Genomic DNA, 15276 nt, shown 5'->3' with positions numbered 1-15276 from the left:
CCAGTGCTGTAATGAGCACGAGGAAGTACAAATCTCTATTTGTGGCTCTCAGCTTGTGTTGTCTAAATTCCGTATCATGAATGGCAGTCTCGTAAATCGAGCATTGCTGACTCTCCCCAAAGTATTCTTGGGTTTTTTTCGGTAAAGTCACGTAGGTAAAAAAATAAAATTAATAAAAGTAAAATAAAATAAAAAATAAAATAAAAATCACGACGTTTCAGAGGCAACACAAGCTTCCGTCTTCAGGTGAAACCGTCACAGCACGCTTGCTGTATCAAGTAAATGAGAAATTTCAAGAGATCCTATCCCCAAAGTGCTATGCCTTTTATTGACCGCAGAGATATGATAGGCTGAGATGACCCCCGATTGAGATGCACTTAGTCTCCGTTAGAAGCGGGGTGAGACGTATGCTTGGAATTACACTGAGGAGACACGGAGAGCGGAACACTTGGGCCAGCGAACAAACGCAAATCAAATGCATAATATTGACCCTCAAGGAATGTAAGGGGACGTGGACGGGGTACATCGTGGCTTGAAGCAATTATGGCCGATAGATAAGACTGCTGGTTCGCATGGCAGAGGTCGATCGCCATTGAGATGGAGCGATAAGATCAGATCATGTGCAGTAGCTCGATCGATTGTGGGCATCACGAGACCACGGGGTATGATGTTGGCACGAGGCTTTCATCCAGCAGCGAATAGAGCTGGGCTGATGGTCGTATCTTTGAGGGTGAAGCGGTGGTGTAAAGCACACTGCACTCTGTAGCCAGCGATCTTAGCTCGATTACCCAGCCGGTTGTGTGGGTGTCTGAACATTTACTGAGCGCCCCCTCCCTATTCGAAAACCCACACTGACCAAATGGAATGGGGTGGCTTTCATCCACCAGCAGACTGCCATAGGGCTGTAAGTGATTATTATTATTATATGTATTCATATCTCTCATGTGATAGTGTGATGCCACAAAGTATACGCTCATGACTTATGCTCCGCTACGTTACTTGTTTCTGCCTGCGTGCTATTCAATGCACAATGGGACACGTTCAGAATGTGAATATTTACTTATCCTGGAGGAATCCGATGAGCTATGAAGCTCTTTATTTTCACTGCTGCCCAGTAGGGGTATTGCGTGTGACACAGACATTAGCGATAAGCTCTCTGCGCAAGAGGTCGCACACCTGACTTTTCGTGCATGCCACCAATAGCAGTGCTGTGAAAATACACCCGTTTCTCGTGACATTTACACATGCAAATTAACAACCACCACTACCCCGTAATGGCACTCTGTTCCTTATATTTCCCTTATTAAAGCAATGCACAACCTTGGGTTTATTTTTTTACATGTGTGTGACTCGGACCCATGCCACACACATCTTTGCCAGTAAAAAGGAAAAAAAAGGTGATGAATCAGATATTTTTGTACGTACTCTTGGTTGAGCCTCACATTCTTTTTTAATTAGTACCAGTCGGAAAAAAAACCAGCAAGAGGGAAGAAATCGGAGAGGAGCATACTTCACGCTTCCTGGAGTGGAACCTGGCACACACTTTCGCGTGTATTTCAGACCGGTAACGAGACACCATGAGCTACAGCACGACCTCGTATCAACCATCCTCTTGGTCGCTTTGGCGTTGCCCTTCCAACGTAGCTATTTTGCCTTTTCCTGTAAATGTTCCCTAAATGTTCCTGGAATGTTAATCCAAAGGGAGCAGTGTTAATCCGCATCTGAAAAGTCCCTTTGATGTTAAACCTCAAGCAACCAGGTGTTTGTGCAGTAAAAGTTACGAGCGACTGAACTTTTTGCAGCAGTGCTGACTGAATAGTTTTGCAGTGGATGTGTACTTTTGCGGGGAATATTTGATTTCTTTGTTGCTGAGATACAGGACTGCATAACGCGACATTGCTTGTCTTGATGTGAATGTAACGTTTTTAATTCAAGATGGCAATGGGGAGTGCTATGATCACATGGCACTTCATGTACCTCTTGATAGATGAAGCTTTGTAACGTCAACATTTTTTGTATACTTCTCGCAAAGCAATATCACTTCTTACTGGCAGGAACCACCTGGTTCCACCAGCCCACAGGGGATTATTGTGTCCGTCCGTCCATCGTGCAGCGAGGGGCTGGGTGGGGAGGGGCTGGTCACCCCGTGGTGCCCTTATAAAACTCAACGTTTAACCGACTCACGCCGGCTTGTGCCCGCCCTCACAGTCGGGCATATTTGCGGAATACACCACGCCGCCATTGACTCTGGCCATTGACCGAGCAACCCAACGTTCCTACCAGCTCCCTCCGCAGGAATGTGTTAAAATATTTTGAAATTGTTGTTTAGCTAAAATATAATTATATTGTAATGCGATGGCATGGTGAGAAGCGACCTTTAGTGAACAAAAATAATATCATGATTCAACATTTTCCTCCTGCACATTCACCAGTTACGAGAAATTAATTCTGCATTTTGTATAGGAACTCCTTGTTAGTAATGCATTGACAGTGATGAATTTCGGATATTTGCTTGCAAAGGTATTTTCAAAAATACATTTTCCCCCCAATATTATTCAAAGTTGTGCTAAATTTTCTTAAAGAAGACATTTAGTTTCATAATTCTAGCACAGCAGTGAATCACAATATGAATGTTCAAATGATAAGCCACTTTGTTGAGCTATCATTTGTGGCCAGGTCACTTCTGAAAAATTTGTACAAATTTAGTTGAAAAATAAGTAAAAAATAAGTGGATGGGGATGGTGTAGTTGTATTTCTATGTATATTGAGTGATTCGTTTACCTTTCTTGTACTTTGCACTATCATCTCGTTTTTGTACTGTGAAAAATACCTTTTAGCTCATCGGATTCCTCCAGTATGAATAAATATTTGTATTATGATTTTGTAAAAAAAAAAGAGCCCGCAAATGGTGAGATTACAGAAGCTATTCTGAGATTCCTTCAAGTTACCTCTTATCTGTACCGTCCACAAATCCTGCTATAAAAGAGATGTTCATGAAAGTCACGTTAAAATATTTGCATTCTCATCGCTGGAATTTTTGGTTAAACGAAGTAAAAGATTACAATTAATGACGGATTTTCTTTTTCGATTTAAAGCTTTCGTGACTGCAGGGATTCATCTTCTTGGTTCTTTCGGTAAAGTCACGTAGAAGGGAAAATAATAATAAAACATAATTTTTTTATTATATTATAATAATATAATAAAATAATATAATAAAATATTTTATTATGTTTTATTATGTTATTATTTCCCTTCTACGTGACTTTACCGAAAGCACCAAGAAGATGGATTTTCTTTTGTTTAGTCATCGTTGCCCCAGGCTGAAACAATCAACTCGTTGCGCTTGCGAACCCCGCGGTTTAATAATGGAGTGGGTGCCGAGATTCGACACCAGGATCTCAGCAGCGCCGGATCATTGCTCTGATTGTTGGGCCACCTGGTCACCTCAAGTTTGCAAAAAGTCATTTAAGTTCACTCTATCAAAGGTGCATTTCTTTGTTACTGGATTTTTACGATTTTTTACGAGCACAACGCTGATTGGTTAAGTATTCATACTCTTTTTACCTACGTGACTTTACCGAAAAAAACAAAGAGTATGAATCCTTGCAGTCACGAAAGCTTCAAATCTAGAAGTAAAGTATTGGTCGTGTTATGGAGAGACTGGTATAATGTGGCATTTTCATTGCTGGGTGAAGTTCACCACAAGGGATATTTTACTATAATGCTATGAAAAGATTCAAACTCTTAACAAAGTAGCACCTGTCATGAATTCCTGCAGGGCATCGCACATGATGATGATCATAATCATAATATCAAACAAAGAATAACACAAATAAATTGATAATTGGTTTGAGAACTAAAAGTATATGAAGGAGATGAAAGTAAATGTTTGAGAGCCTTAGCCCTGCTTGTAAAGGCAATCAGTTTTAAACAGTGACAACAATATCCGTTTGAGATTTTTTTTTTAAACAAAGCATTCTACTTGAAGCTATCAATTACCATCACACTTAAATATGCCCGTAGCATAACTCAAAACCGGTGCCCGTCCCCAAGCGAACTTTGTTAAAATAACTCCGTTTACATTTATTTTTTATAACTGATTTGAATTGAACACATTTTACCACCTAACATGCAAACCGTAGAGATTCAGCTCTACGGTTTCACACGCATGTTTTTAACGTGTGCGGCTTCAAGGCGAGCGTGTCCTCAGCTTTACCTCGGGTTTACCTCTTCTCAGTTCAACCCTGGGACATGCACCCCCTCCCCCAATCTGCCACCCCTTTGCAACTTTGCTTCTCCCGCCCCCCTTTCCTGAGCCCCGTCAACTGCACCCCCCACCACCACCACCACCCACCTCCCTTCAACCCTCTCAGCACCCTGGCCTCCCTGCTTCCCCCCCACCCCGTCTCAAGTTGCTGCCCCCAGCACTGAGCCGGTGACAGACAGCTATGAGGAGGAGCTTCCCAGGGCTCTTAGGCTGGTGAGTGCACGGCATGGGCCACTGAAGGCGCCCGCGTGTCCTCGGCTCACTGATAAGCCATCTGCTAATAGGTTGGCGGGGCCCCCCCTTTGCATATTGATTTAAAAAATGCGGTTCGTTACGGTTAATGTCACAGGTATGGAAAGTGCTTGACGTCAAAATCGCGTTCGTGATGTTAAAGACGAAGCTACCCCCTGTTCTTTTTGGTTCTTTCAGTAAAATTTCGATTTAAAGCTTTCGTGACTGCAGGGATTCATATTCTTGGTTCTTTCGGTAAAGTCACGTAGGAGGGAAATAATAAAATGATAAAAATAAAACAATAAAATTCTCACGACGTTTCGGCCGCAACGTAAAGCAGCCGTCCTCAGGTGAAGAAGCAGCGTCTTCGGTAAAGTCACGCAGGTAGAAAATCAAATAAATCACGACGTTTCGATCGCAACACAAGCGGTCGTCCTTGCTTGCCCATCGCCACATATATAGTAGCCTTGTTGTAGCTGCTCTCTCGCTGGTTCAGCAGTTCCACTGCTGGATTATATTTTTTCCGCCTGATGACGACCGCTTGTGTTGCGATCGAAACGTCGTGATTTCTTTTCTTTTCTACCCACGTGACTCTACCGAACAAACCAAAGAGTATGGATTCCTGCAGTCACGAAAGCTTCAAATCAAGATCTTTACCCCCTGTTGTCGACTTAGTATTACTTTCCATTCGTAAAGAGAATGCGATTGTTGGAACTGGCTCCGAGGTTAATATTTAGCGATATTAATGCACACGTATGACTTTTTGTGCACATTCACGTGAATTCAATCTCATAACCCTAAAAGGGTGTGAAAAATGACATTGTGTAAACTAAATCCACGTGAATATAAATCCTCAAAGTGCACCTGCCATGCGTGTGTGCAATAATACTGCATATTCAGAGAATATTATTGCAAAAGGTTAATAGTTGGTGCTTGAACATTTTATCACCTGATGATGATGATTGCTTGTGTTGCAGTCGAAACATCGTGAGAATTTTAATTGTTTTATATTTTTATTATTTTATTATTTCCCTTCTACGTGACTTTACCGAAAGAACCAAGAATATGAATCCCTGCAGTCACGACAGCTTTAAATCAAAATCTTATCACCTGTTTTATTGGCACAAAGGGTAAAACCTATTCTTATTTTTAATACTTTGATACTGGCAAAAAGGTCCCATGATATAGCTGCTCACCCCGAGTTATAAATGCCCTGATAGTGGCATTGTCTTTGTATTGTTCGCCTTTAGGCGTTCTCTGGTCTGACACTGGTGAGACTAGGCCACAAAGAAGACTGTCAGAGCATATTTTTGCAGAAATTATCAGAGCATGTTTGTTTGCATGTTCAGCACAACTACGTGTGGTTAATGCAGACTTGATTCCTTGCAAAAGGTTTCTATTTGGTGTTTGAACATCTCAACACATGTTTTATTGCCACAAAGGGTAAAACCTATTCTTATTTTTCATACAGAGCATGTTTGATATAGATTGCATTCCCTCTTGGAAGCGTCTGAAATATTTCCCCAGATTTTCACTGTACATTGTATTATAGCGAACAAGAGGCCACGTTAAACAACAGTAAAGCCGCATGTGTTTGTGTTATTATAATAACGTATTGCATGTTGCTTAATTGTCTTAGGTGCTCATTTTGTGCAAACGTAGCTTAACGTGAATAATAACTAAATTGATTCGTTAGTTGCAGTATGCCAGATATCTTCCAATAACTCGATAGACACACATCCTCGTGTCTATAGAGCACTCTTTGCAAGTGTCTCCTGTGAACGCTGGCCCGTATATCTTCACGCTGGAGTACTAAGCCTATTTGCTTGAAACCAGAAGATGTTGGTCAGCAGCATTGGAGGTTTGTGAAAATACTGTTGTCATACCACCTGCCACCGATTTTAGCCATGGGTGGGAATCGAGCTTAGGTTTCTGGGTCCATGAGCGCGGTGCACAAAACACTTCACCACCACTCCACGTCATCCTCCCCGGTTTAACAGACTATTGAGGTCGGCATGGCACACGAGGGTGATGATGCGTGCCAGCACACCACACCTGGGCTGCCTTTGTGCCCCCAGTGCTGGATGTGTACACACCAGGCCCTCGGTTGGTTCAGATATTTGCCACTGATGTTGGCCGTCAGCCGGAATCGAACTCATGTGGCCGAATTTTGTCAAAATTCTAGATTTGAAGCTTTCGTGACTGCAAGGATTCATACTCTTAGGTTCTTTCGGTAAAGTCACGTAGGTAAAAGAATAATAAAATAAAATAATAAGTGAAAATAACTCAATTAAATCACGACGTTTTGGAGGCAACACAAGTCTCCGTCTTCAGGTGGGACAGTCACAGCTAAAAAAAAGATGATACAGTAAATTTAGCTGTGACGGTCCCACCTGAAGACGGAGACTTGTGTTGCCTCCGAAACGTCGTGATTCAATAGAGTTATTTTCATTTATTATTATTTATTTTCTTTTATTTTTTACCTACGTGACTTTACCGAAAAACCTAAGAGTATGAGTTCTGTCATAACTTGCTGACCTGCCCCTCCTTATTGGACGTATGCGGGGCAAAAAAGAGCTTCATGGCTCATCGGATTCCTCCAGACCACACTTAAAAGAGTGTGCTTTGTGTGTGTTTTAATGGCAAAAAAACAAGACAAATTGCGTGATGGGCACTTCACCGAATGTGTTTTTCCTGGCCCAGCGCTTGGGAGCTGCTGAACCACAGATAATCACTGGTACTTGGCCGAGTTTCTCTCTCTCTCGATTGGGAGGTTTCACTGCTTTCAGACACCACAAGTTTAAACTTGAATAAGTTGAGCCCTGTCGGCTGGAATTAAAAGGATGAAAAACTGGAGCCGTAACGACGTGTACTGTAAAATCACACAAAACATTTCTCGTGACACAAACATGTACATCACGCAGGACAGTACATTTGTAATGCATATTTCTGCTTGTTTTGTTTTACTTAAGATTATCATCATTGGACATTTTTGTAAGATGCGTGTTGTTAATCCTCTGTTGAGTTAGCGATTGTACGGGGCAGCTAAAGGTTTTAATGGAGTCTCTTCGAGGCCTGCCCAGCAGCCTCCAAAGCAACTGTTCAAAACATAAAGGATCCTTTTCTTTTTCTTGGGTTTATAACCCATCTCTGTTCTGTAATTACACTGCAATAAATAACTCAAAAAAACACTGCAACATTACCAGAGGCACTTCTGGAAATGCAATTTATGCCGTTCCAAAATGCAACGCATAGCTGTGGTGAACGTCTGAAATGCGGCATGGCATTTTTCACCAAATGCTACCATTATCATTTTTCACTTAATTCCTCATAGTCCTGAAGGCACATGAAAGTAAGTGCTAGTACTTGTTAAACAGCCCAGTTTAATGGGGTTGTGTGTGGTCAGAGCATGTCTGAATGCATACCGCTCCCCCCCATTTCCTTGGGTTTTTATTGCAGGGTAATAGAGTCATAATTTAGTACATTTCGTGTTGGCACCATTCTTCTCGTGCGCGGCTATCACGAAGGGCGCTGTGTTTGACAAAGATGGTCTGCAAGAGTTTTATAGCGGGGAAGTAGTGTTGCTGTGTATACCCAACTAAGCAATTTGTGGGTAATTTTTCCCCTTTGATTAGCACAGTTGGCTACGTACGGCGAGAAAGAAGTTCAACATACATACAAATGAGAAAAATTCGGACCATGACGCTGGCACACAATGGCCGACTTGTTTTGAATTACCTCACGGGATCTTTAACGTCCAATGTGAAGCACACGGTGTGTGTCAGTGTTTTTAATACATCTGTGAAGCACACGGTGTGTGTAAGTGTTTTTAATCATCTCACATTAAAGCATTTTTTTGCGAACATTATACACCTTCGATTTAAAGCTTTCGTGACTGCAGGGATTCATCTTCTTGGTTCTTTCGGTAAAGTCACGTAGAATGGAAATAATACAATAATAAAAATAATACATAATAAAATAATTCTCACGAAGTTTCGGCCACAACGCAAGCAGCCGTCCTCAGGTGAAGAACAGGTCTGTCGGACCTGTTTTTTATTATGTTTAATTTTTTATTATTTCCCTTCTACGTGACTTTACCGAAAGAACCAAGAAGACATTAAACACGTGTGGGCCAAGTTGAAGTTGCGGTTCATTGTGTTCCACTTAGATAGTGTCTTGGCAGATTCGGTATAATACACACAGGACATTGTATCGATCATTCACCTTGAGTGTGGTCACTTGCACTCATCTATAACCATAATTAGTCCAGAGATTACATGAAGGTATATTAACGAATGTCAAAATATTTCACCATTTTTGTTACACTTTTAAGCATTGCTTACATATAAGCAGTATATTTATCGTGATGGCATGTAAAAGCATTTCACTACAATGATCAATACTGATGTGCAATAACAGTGTTATGCTCTATTCTCAGATACTTACTTTTAGATAACATATACAATTGTTGTAATGCTCTGAATGTTGCGCATTTCTTTAAAAGTTTATGTCGCTAATATACATTCCTTATGACAAAGGGTAATTGTAAATCTCTTCTTGTTTTGGAGATTATTTAAATTAAATATCGCAATACAGTAGTTTGAAATCTACTCTATGAAAAATTATTATCGCAGTTAATGTTTACATATTGTAATTAAGTGATACATTTGTCTTTGCTTTTGGAAAATAATGGCAATTATTAATTTTAACACATAAAGTTTAAAAAGAAAATTACATTGCCTTTTTGCATCGATGTTTGACAAGAGTTCCCATTAATTCATTCAAGATCATCTTGGTGCGTATGATAACCTGGGAAAGTTTGCTTTACCAGCCTGAAAAATCTGAGCTAAAAAGTCACAGACTGTATTCTTAGTAACCCTAATGTGACTTTATGAAATTGTTCATGGACTAAGAGAATTGAGTCTTTGATACATCTCGTTACACTTTCATTACATACAAGGTCTGCCAAGTCACACGGTGTTGCCATGTGACACATGGGACAGGAGGTAATGTCATGGTCACATGGGTGATATTACTTTTAACACGCTTTTAGTTTTAATATATTGCTATGTTAAATATATAGGATTGCACCGAATTATACACATTATTACATATATAGTACACAGTTTAGATGAATGCTCAATGTGCAGTTGTATCTTGTTATATTAGTGCATGATGCAAGTATGCACACTAATAAAAGTTTAGGGTGTTACCATCTAAAACTCATCGGCGAGGGTGCCATTGGCTTCCTACATTCTGGCCACTTGCCCCATTGTTGGAAGTTCCTGTCATCCATCACATGCTATTGCCTAGTGTCACACTGTTTTTCTGGCAGACAAGCATTTTACAGCTTGCCACTGTGACTGCCAAACTTGTCAGAAATAAAAAAAAACGCATTACTTTTATGTGAAACAAAATGGAGTCCGTGTTATGCAGGCTAGCCAGGCACGGGGGCACTGTTTACCCTAGAGCTGGGCTCTCCGACGATTTCAGTCTTCTTCTTTCGGTACGGCTGCCAATGTAGATGCAGAGCCACGGCTACAATTTCACATTCAGGTGGTCAAGCCAGACGAATGCGTCGGTAACTGGCGTGGTTGTTTGGCTCTGAAAATGGCCGTTGGCGTGCTGTTGTTCTTGGAGACCGGGAGATCGATGATTGATGTTCGTCGCTGCGTTGATGATGGGATTCGTCGTGATTTTTCACTTAACAGGGTGGGCCGCGTGAAGGCTGCCATCTGCCACTCCATGATTTCAGTGATCGATTACTGATTTATCGGTGTGATGTAAACGACTGATTGGATGGTACAAGAAGAGTTGAGAGAATATTTTTTTGCCCGTTTCCAAATGTGTCTGATGGAGGTGAGGGGCCGAGCTTGGAGGATTATGCTTCTATTGTAACTTAAATCAACCCTCTATTAGTGTTCCAGTTAGTTTTTTATTTCAAAATAATTTATTTTTGGTAGCCATTCTGGATTACTCCAAATTCTAGCATACTCAAGTCCTGCTTCGAGAGATTTTATTTGTATTATAAACAAAATTTAACCCATAGTGGAAGTTTATCATTTTAGTGTCAACTGTTTTCTCATTTTATTGTTTCCATTCAAGCATATTTTAATGGGAATTGCCAGTGGACGTGTCCTTGGGTAGTTGTGACTTGTGCCAGTCATGGTATGATCCTTCGCTGGTCTAGGCAGGGATTTGTAGAATGATCCTTATGGCAGTACCCCGGGGTACCAAATAATACAAAATGGGCCGAGGCAAATAAATATTTTATTTCTGGGACACTATATTTTTTCCAGGGGTGTACTTAACGCCGCGACTGGGGTACCAATCTATCCGAAATCGGTGCTACTCCGCAATGTCGAAACGCAGCAAGGACGATTGCGCTGAAACCCTGAACGCTCGTACGCACCATAGTGCATCGTGTACAGCTCGTCGAGATGAGTCGATTGCCGCATCGCTGACCATCAACAGACTAAAAATGACTGCATCAGGGACATTATGCTAGAGCCGGGGTACCGCCATAACGCTAAAATCTCACTAGATACCTTTGAGACCTGAGAGCGTAAATAAGGCATTAACACAGGTTTGGTCAGCTACTGTACAGCATATATGACAAAACACATGATTGATAGCAGATAATGAACTATATAAGATAGCAATAATATGTGTTGGCTATTTATCATCGGAAGGTGTATAAATGAAATGTGTTTTGCCTACAAATTATAGGAATCCAAAGTGAAAAAATATGTTTGAGAAGAATATTGTAAGAACATATTTCTTCCTGTTTTTATGTTTAAAGAAAGTTTTCCACTTGTTACAGTGTATCTGTTTTTGTTCAAAAGCACAGTGCTAATTTGTAATTTTAATTCAATAATAACGAAAGGCATGTTACACAAAATGGTTGCATAGTATAATCTAGATCGTTTTATACACAAGTCAAACCACTAAGTTGATACATTTCATAGGCTATGTTAAAAGACGTAACCACCTGAGAAGCATCTGGAATTAATATATCTTAAATACTAGTAATTTACCGACTGGCGGGTCCTTTGTAATGGCAGTTTACCTCCAGACTCTAGTCAAATCATGAATCCATACTGTGGGAGGGATAAAAATGGAAATGCATTACAAAATACATATTAAATATGTAATTAGGTAGTGTGTGGCATTCCACAAATTATTAAGCGGCCAGAGCTGCATAGGAACTAATCTGATAGGATTTACAAATGATTCATTAGTTGGAATAATGTTCAAAATAGTTTGCACCAATGCTGTAGTTTGGCACTAAGGAAATAGTAAACATTCTGAACATTTTTAAAAGCTACATTAATATGCTGAATATTGGAGACTTAGCTGTTTACGAACAATCATTGCCTTTTAAACATCAACATTAAGTTCCACCCACTCCCTTTGCTTTATAGGCCTATAATCATACCCATCTCTATTGATAAAAAAACATAAAATAATCATGAGCGTTGTCGTGGAGAATATAAATAACAAAAAAGGCAAGCGGGCAAGATAGCTCCTTCATATATCTGCACGTAAAAATGTAAAGTATTTATTTCACAACCCATCAGCCCAATGACCTTGGAGTATATAATTCCAGCAGCATTGATTCAGTACAAACTCTCATCGGGAGAGTCTGACTTGCTTGAATCAATGCTGATGAACTGGGACCCGTATCTTAAAGAGCGCCATTGCCTATAACATCTGGCAGTTCATCGTCTTGGTTCTTTCGGTAAAGTCACGTAGAAGGGAAAGAATAAAATAATAATGAAACATAATAAAATAAAATTCTCACGTTTCGGCCACAACGCAAGCAGCCGTCCTCAGGTGAAGAACAGGGCTGTCGGAAAGACAGCGTCGTGATAATTGTATTTTATTATGTTTATTTTATTTTATTATTTCCCTTCTACGTGACTTTACCGAAAGAACCAAGAAGATGAATCCCTGCAGTCACGAAAGCTTTAAATCGAAATCTGGCAGTTCACCAGCAGTGATAAAAGCAAGCCTGACTGCTGATGAGAAACTTTTAAAACCGGTCCAGAGATTCCTTGCAATGTGCTGAAATTATGCACTCCCACAAGGCCATTGGGCCGATGGATTGTATTGATAGTGTGGCAGGAGTGAGTGACGTCAGTAGATAACATCGCTGTAATGATGTCAGGACGTGCGTGGCTTGGTGCACGTGGGAACCCTATTTACATTTAACACGAGAGGCACACCTGCCCAGGATATTGTGTATATCGTGAGCCTCAAACGTGATGCCAGGAGAATAAATACCCTCAAAGGTTATAGAGGAAACTAAAACTGTAAAGCAATGGAAGTAATTATAAGTTCAAAGACTAATGGGGAAGTCCACAAGTAAGCCGACAAAAAATGTAATGAGAAAAAGAACAGTAGTTGAGTTAAATATGGAATATAATCAATTACTGCCAGAAGAGAAGATTACAGCAAGAAGAATTGATTTCCATAATAATTGATTGCTACAGGAAGAAATTATGACGTTTTAAATAAGTCGAGGAAAACTAAATGTAACCTTTGAAGCAAACTTAGCTTGGATTTCAAACTCTAAACGAGTGGAGTCAAAAGTCAGAAAGGAAACTACGGAAAATAGTCCATAAGAAACATTAAGGTACCTGCAACGATTGTGAAGAACACCTACTTTAAAAAGCCACGTTGCAAGCACAACTGAGATAAATGTTTAATGTTCAGAACCGAGAGCATGGGCAGTTCGTCATCCAGGAGTGGATAGACAATGCTTGATAGTGATCATAATGATGAAGGTGATCATAATGATGAGGCTAAAGATAGCGATAGCAATAAAGACCACTCTTTAGCCTGGCTGTACAGCACAAAGTAAGGGCAAGAAGCATACGTCATTTTAATCTTTCTCTTGCGTAAAGACTTATGCATTTCTTGCAGGGCCATTTAGACTACAGTACGTTATAATGCTGGTTATGTGCTCCTGCACATTGTTTATATGCGTGTCTTTGATCTGCACCGTACCTCACTTTTCTCCAAACCTAACAATTCACCTCTCGGTATATGTACTGTCAACATTATTTTAAACACTTCTTTTGAAGAAAAAAAAATACAATGTTGTTGCACAGCTCTTGCCTCAAACATCTGTAAATCTAGTAACATTTGTTTAACAGGCCTGACTGCTGATCAGACTTAAAGGGTCCGTAGGTTGCCTCCATCAAACAAACGCTGCTGTAAAACACTGCTCCACAAGGCCAATGGGCTGATGGACTAAAAGAAATAAATATAATGTAGATATAGACTCTTGACTTTTTATTATTTTATCACCTATGATTATCCCAGACACACATTGAGCTTTTGCACGAAGTGTTTGTCAGCTGTTATTGTGATCACAATATTTAGAAAATGTGCAAAACTACAAACCAAAAAGCAGATGAGATAAGCTCTGTATTTATGTAAAGAGGTTATCCTGGTTTACAAAAGTACAAAAATCCGCATTGAAAGTTGTTTAAATATTAGTTACTGATACAGTGTTTGCACAAAATCTTAGCCAAAATACACAGATCAGAACTGTCAACACATGCATTTGCATTAGCACTGTTTACTGTTTTCCTTATTCAACGGAGAATACTTGTACATAAGTATGGTATACCAGGTTGATACTGTGTGACAGAGGGTTGAAAAAGTGCACTTTGAGTCAGAGTGGTAAGGAACGAGAGGAGGAGCATTAACCCCTCTCTCCTCACAGCTGAGCAGCCGTCTTCCCCTCAGACTGATAAATGGCTGGCATCTCAACCTCTCCACCCCCTACTCACCACCAGCATCTCCTGCTCTCCTCCACCCCCAGCCAGAGGGATCTTTAGCTGATTGACATGTCTCCAGGATTGGGGGGGAAGGTGGTGGTGGGGTGGGGGAGAGCAAGCAGTGTCGATGAATGACAGGGCAGGGGGTCTGGCCCTGATTTAAAGCCGAAGAGTCCCTTTCATGTTGGTGCGTGGCAGTATGGGTGATTGGCATGGCATGGCCCCCACGTCCCTGCCAACACGCCGTTAGCGCTGGACAGACAGCTACGCCACCGGGGGCCTCCCGTAATGCTTTTTTCCCACATGAATCACCCATTGCTTGGGTCGCCATCAAGGGGTTAACGCTGCAGTGTGCGGTAAAATTAGCTCGGCAGCTTCAGCCCGTAACCATCAGTCGTTATGTCATGAATTTTAAAAAAACAACAATAATTCACAAAATTTCACTTAGTTGTACGCTGACATTGCAAATGTTATTTTTGACTTTGTTAATCAAAGAGCCATAGTTAAATCGATCTGGCCTTGATTTTTGTTTTAATTTAAAGAATTGCAATCTATCATGGAGAAGAAAACATGAAAATAAAGCTGTCTGCAGAATGTGCAGAGGAAAGACGTGTTTTTATAAAAACAAGTTAAAAATAAATATTTACACACAGATATAGGGCCTGATAAAAAAAGTGAAAAATTTCACGTCGGAAAAACAATTCAGCAAAACCATTTGAAACCAAGAAAGTAGTGAGATGTGTTTTTTTTTTTACAAATCATTATTATTCGTGTTACAAAAATAAAGGGGGCTATAGTAAAATGGAAAGTCAAGTGGAGAGTGCAAGGAGGCAGGGTGGGAGTTGTGATGTCACGTTAGTACGGGGTCAGCCCAAGGTTCCCTAGGCCCGTCGAGGTTCACCCAGAGTTCAGCAGTGTTCTCCAGGGGCGGACCCAACCCTGCCATTGTGTGACGTGCTCTGCCAAATATCCAACACTGCTAAAATA

Source organism: Lampetra fluviatilis, chromosome 2 (assembly GCF_964198595.1).
Source record: "Lampetra fluviatilis chromosome 2, kcLamFluv1.1, whole genome shotgun sequence".
NCBI lineage: Eukaryota > Metazoa > Chordata > Hyperoartia > Petromyzontiformes > Petromyzontidae > Lampetra > Lampetra fluviatilis.
The sequence above is the reverse complement of the archived record's forward strand: the minus strand, read 5'-3'. Positions refer to the sequence as shown.